The following is a 6,000-nucleotide window of genomic DNA, read 5'->3' as shown; positions in this document are numbered from 1 at the left end:
TACTCTCTAAACATATATGTGAGCATCCCAGGACTCAGTGGATGGAGAATTCCTATGAAATTCTCCAGAAGACTTGTCCATTCAAACACATCTAACACTCACACAGAGATCCATAATCAGCAACAAATATCTTTAAGGAGTCCACAACAATAATATTAATGGTATTCCAAACTCTAGAATATCCCATTGAGATGAGATAAAGTATTATACAGGTATGTTGAGCCAGACTAATCTAAGCTGATCGTCATCACTATTTGCTTGTGACTTAGACCAGTGATCGAGCACCCACAAGTTTCCTGACTCTTGACAGGAGCATATACATCTGAGCCTCAATCTACGAAAGTAGTATTTGCTCCAACAAACCCTTACATGTCCCCTTCTTCTCTCGTTCCACTTGCTCAATAGAGGCACTTACTTGGAAATGAGTGGAGACATAAACATAAACTGTGTAAATCACCCCCTCTAATCTCTACAATATTAATACCTGTTATACACTGCCACAATATTAATACACTGTAGTAACTGTAATAGTGAAAACTGTAAATATGTCACCATTGTATGGTTGAAGCAATATGAAAACATATCTTGTAATATTCCCAAGTGTAAAAGTCCAAATATCCATATTATGGTAAATGTTTGTAATCGTATGAATCTTTACTACCTTTTACACATTCATCCTGTGTAATATTTTGTTACACATAGAAAGTAAATTGCTGAATTCACTTTATAAGAGATGTATCTAAAACATGCTTTGATGTAAAAGGCTCCTGAAATTTACATATTTTTGGATATCCTAGTAATTCTTTGATGTAAGACTATTTGCCTTTCAGGTTCAAGTTGCACAAGATAAGCAATGGTTACCAACAGGTTATATTAAACAAAGTGTAACAATAACACTCATTGCAAGTGAAGTGGGGATATCACAGCCTCACATAGAGATCTCTACAGGAGTTTTAGAATTAGGATGCAATAACCGATGAGTGCAGCATAGCTTTAACCAATCTTCTACTTTTACTTAACGTGTCTTCACAGTATGCTAGGGATTTCTCTGAAGAGTTTAAATAAATTAATCTGAAACTGCATATCCAGCTATAATACCTAATAACGAGATTACGGATATGACATTTCTTTGTCTAGATTTAGCAAGTACTAGTGGCATCTTTGTACCTCAATAGAGACATTGTCAGTGTCACAATTTATCTAAGTAACATGATTAAGAGACTAGTATGGTCAGCAGCTGCAACTTAGGTCTATCAAACGACTGCATCTTTTAAGGTAGTACAAACAAACGGGGGCGACAAAACCCCTGCTGCCAATATGTACCAGTGTACTCAGCGTCTCCCTGGTATGCTGTAGCCAGTACCGTTCTCAGCACTGATTGGCCGAAGCGGCTATGTGATTCATTCCAGGCTACCGGAGCTATTGGTCACCCTCAGTAGCAGACTCTGCTGGGGGAAGGTTCAGCTTGTGCTGTGAAGATACAGAACTGAGATTGATACATATAGGGACAGCAGCACAGATACTGTGTATGTACTGTAGTTGGCTTTCGACAATTTGAAGATCCTGCATTTCATGTATAAGGTAAGATTTTCAAATGATTCAATTCAGTTTATTATTATCGCTGCACTAAAGTTATTTTTTTTTGTATGGAATATAAGCACTTGTCATTTCATATATTTAAAGTGAGACTAAGATGCTATGCATATGCAATATGTATTGATGTATGCAGACTAACAGTCCGCATATTTGTAAAAGCAGCTGGTTAAAGTTACTAACCTTGGTCTGCAAATAGGAAAATAACTGATTTTTCAGTCGTTAAAACGTGTTTTGCATTACTGACGATCTAATGCAATTGTGTAAAATGAAACGCTGCGAGAATGCATGCGCTTCCACCAAATAGGTAGCACTTTATGGTTTGGAGATTGGCAATGGTTATATAGCTGTATATGCACAATGAATTCTGAATGCAACAATGGTATTGTATGACGTGCATAAGACGCCTATGTGGTCGGCTATATTGTAACTCTTTCTGTGCAAACAAGGGCCTTAGAACCAACCATCTAGAACTTCTATGTAGATGTAACGCTGCCACATTTCTCTTTACCTTTATAATAAATTGGTGACTGCAATACATCAAGTATTGTTTTATACTGTTGCACCCAGGACAAGATGCACCAAAAAGGACATACAGCAGTGGAACAATCGATTATGTAGCAACACAAACTATATAAAACTGACGTTCAACACAGCGCATCTTGTCCATGAGTTATGTGAGCAGATGTTACATCTTGGAAGCTGATCTCCTATATTAACCAAGATAAATTCACATAATCCTAAAGAGAGATGATAATCGGACACATCCTTTACTCACAGCTTGGTGCTATGCAAAATACTCATCTAGTAACTAGGCCACGGGTAAGTGATAATAGTATTTAGGGTTAGAACGTTAAACCTTTTCTTGCCAGGTTAATGTGGCTAAAAGAGAGGAGGGCAATGTTCTTACTCAGATAAGGGATTAAAGATTGTTCTAAAACACTTCACTTCCATCAAATTCGTTATGATCATTTTATACCGTCATAAAATATCGCTTAACATGTTAGCTGCTGGACAAGACGAAGGTGTGGTTGTAGCCCTCTTGGTGGAAGGAAAAGAAAATGGTTTGTAGTACTGAACCTGCATTTGTAGAGCGATTATTCAGCACTGGAGCCATGGACAGCTCCTCTCTGTCACTTGTCAGCGGATCTCTTCAATGTGTAAGGCCCGGAGACAGATAAATAGCCTGGGATCTCATTGGTTCAAGACGCCACAGATGTGCAGAGAAATGGCCTGGGTTACCTAGGTGATTTCTGGTAATTTGAAAGCCAAATCGGAGAACACTGTAATGGGAATTAAAAACCATGGCATTGCAATTTACAAGGATATCTCAGAAGATCCATGATAAAGACTTATGCATATTAAAGTGCATATGAACATATGACCACCGTCACTCAAGGACACACTGATTTAAATGTAAGAATCTAAGTGACCTTGGGAATGCCACAGTGTCCCTGTGCCCCGGGCACTTAAAATTTTCATTGCTTACTCTCTCAGAGAGTTAAAACCTCCGTTATAACAGCAGCCTATTGTATAACTGTCAAGCATGGCATGTAACAATATATAATACATACTTTTGTTAGAATAGTGATATTTTTAGATATGACTATAGAAGAGCCATTTTGCATGAAAATAGTTAAAAACTCTGACACTCATATAACTAAGAACTGACACACAAACATGTATGCAATTATTAGTGCATAGTATCATTACCACCCACATTTTGCTAAATAAAGAAGACAATTTATGCAAAAAACAGTTAGCTTGAAAGCAATAGATTTGTATATCTCTTGCTACCATCTTGTTGAGTCAGTATATCTGAGAAATACTTTGTTAAAAAATAGAGGGCCATAGAGAAAGAGAGAGAGAGAGGGTAAAAGAAAGAGCCAGAGAAATGTATAAGAGACTTAAGATAAGCACAATGTAAACTTCACTTCTAAATGGAGACATATGGTGCATTCCTTTTACTGTACTGGACACATGCAGTATAATAATAAACAGGTATTGTATGTAACTGTGTGTGTTGTTGTCCATTTTCAAACATAAACAGTGTACTTCAACTATAAGTGAGGAATGTTAATCAATCCTTATAACATATATGTGCACACATGTATTCTTGTGTAAACATCCCTAGTATCTCGTAATCACATAAAGGAATGGGTCAGTGGAAGCTGACAGTATTACTTGGTAACCAATGGTGACTTCTGCCCCTTTGGATAAAACACTAACGTATTGCAAATTCTTTGCCCTCAGAGGAGGGCAGACTGTCAATGTGACAGGCTAATACCCACTGGGATGCTCTCGTTTTTAATTGTGAGTGCCTGTCTATGAGAAGGCTATGACTCCCTTCTTTGGTACACTGAGTGCAATCAGAAATGCACAGTCCCAGTGCGTATCATGTATGTCACTGTAGGGTTATTTGTTTTGTCTCACTTGACCACAGCAATATAGCAGATGTTACAAGAACACTTTAGGAAAGGAAATAAGGACACCTGTGATTAGTCTGCAGGAGGATACAACTGCTGGCTCATCGGAATTATTTATATCCTTTACATTCTTTTCTATTAATAATATTACTGCTATAGATAGAAAAGAATGCAAAGGAAGCAAATAATAAATAAAATATTCAGTACCCTGGGTTAGTAGTATCTCAGACCTAAAGTTACCTGGCTTTCTCTGCTTGCCCTTTGGGAAAACTACAATCTTTTTGCCTAACCTCCACAAAAATTACCTAATATAAACCCAGTTTCCTCTTACTATCATCAGTACACAGAAGTTTTAATTGGAGGAACTGCCCAACCATAGAAATCAATAGCAAACATAAGGAAGCACAACTCAGTGCAAGCATATCGGTATCTTTAAAATGTTAACACATACTTTTATCTTTACATTTTTAACACATATATGATGTTTCAAATAAAGCTAATGGCCACTTGCTTTCCAATAAGGTATATAATAAATAACTGTGGTTCAAAGAGCAGTACATGTTAGCGAAACAGAAAGCTTTCAAGGTAATTAGGAGGCAATGTTTTGACGTGATTTGTTTTTATCATGGCCCTCCTGGCACAGGGAAAGCCCAACAATGAAGGAGCCCTGTGTAAGAAAAGAGATTGAGTGATGGACAGTTTAATTAAACATTGGGGCATAAGCCAATGTGTTTCCAGAACATAAAAACAGGTGCAATGGCATGAAACGAGGAGTGCTAATTTGTGATGTAAATGACCCCACAGAGTCATGATGACTCTTTTCTATTGAGTAACTCTCACCACAAGTATTACCTACATATGGGCTGTGCTAGTGAAACCCTCAGGTCAGATGCAGTTATCCTCAGATTTTACTCTAGCTTCCTAGGGAACTTCTAGCGACTCCAGTGAATCATGTACTACAGCTTTTAATACTAAATGGGCAGTGTCCCCCATGACTCATAATTAGAAATCATTAATATACATTATCAACAATCCTAAGTCTCTATCCTTATATCTTGCTGTTTTGAATCATGCTGAAAGAACACCTGTTTCAAATTATAATGTTTACTTCCAAATTTATGCAAGAACGTCTAATGGTGTGACTTTGTCACCATGGCAAATTCAAGCTGTCACCCAGCTTCTTTTTCTATTATGCTTTCATGTTCCTCTAGAAGTATGGCTAACATAAAGGCCTGCAGAATGCATCAAGTTGATGTACCTGCCTTATTAAAGCATCAATGATTAGATCTGTGTTCTGAATTGTCACAGAAGGTGCTGCTATTTAGCAGCCCAATTGGTTTATCATTAGTATTATTAATCTATGCATGTTTTAGTAGTGATATAAAAAATACAGCAATATTTTAAGGTCACATATTTTGGCATGGCAGCTAATTAACAACAAACAAACTAAAAAGCTTGTGGTGCTTAAGTGTCAAACCAAATCAAACCGTGAATCGCGAATAAACAGAAAACAGAAACACGTACAGTAAGACTGCTTCTCTGCTATGCACTTGTTTGAAAATGAAGTGCCTTTAATAAATTACAAAAAACAAGAGCACCAAATATAGTTTAGTATATAAAAGTGAAACTTTGCCAAAATGTTACTAGTGGCTGTGTACCAAAGTGAATGAAAATGAGTTTCTCTGGATGGTATGTATAATTCAAGGCAAATAAATCCTCTCCAACCTTTTATGAGTGCGTCTTTATGACCAATAGTTACCAAAGGTATCTTCACCAAGACCCCTTCGTGTGAAGTGCTAGAAAAGAAAATACTGTGTTCTATTGTTCATGTAAATTCAATGAGCTAAAGCATTTCACAACTGTTGTAAAGCCACCTTGCTGTGTATAGAATCTTAGTATGGGAAATCAGTCATCTAAGATACAGATACTGTGAGTAGAATTAAATAAGATTGGCAATAGCATTATTCAGTACATCAAAGTG

The 6,000-nt window shown here is 37.0% G+C and overlaps 1 protein-coding gene across 1 annotated transcript in view; it reads left to right on the top strand.

Moving 5' to 3' along the window:
• The first annotated feature begins 1,431 nt into the window (after nucleotides 1-1,431).
• The window catches only part of TMEM108 (transmembrane protein 108), a 202,971-nt gene continuing 198,402 nt past the window's right edge, over nucleotides 1,432-6,000 (top strand). The window contains exon 1 of the mRNA XM_075212451.1: nucleotides 1,432-1,581. The gene's annotated coding sequence lies outside the window, so the exon portion shown is untranslated. The remainder of the gene's footprint in view (nucleotides 1,582-6,000) is intronic.

Source organism: Mixophyes fleayi, chromosome 5 (assembly GCF_038048845.1).
Source record: "Mixophyes fleayi isolate aMixFle1 chromosome 5, aMixFle1.hap1, whole genome shotgun sequence".
NCBI lineage: Eukaryota > Metazoa > Chordata > Amphibia > Anura > Limnodynastidae > Mixophyes > Mixophyes fleayi.
This window is presented reverse-complemented; position numbering and strand designations above follow the sequence as displayed.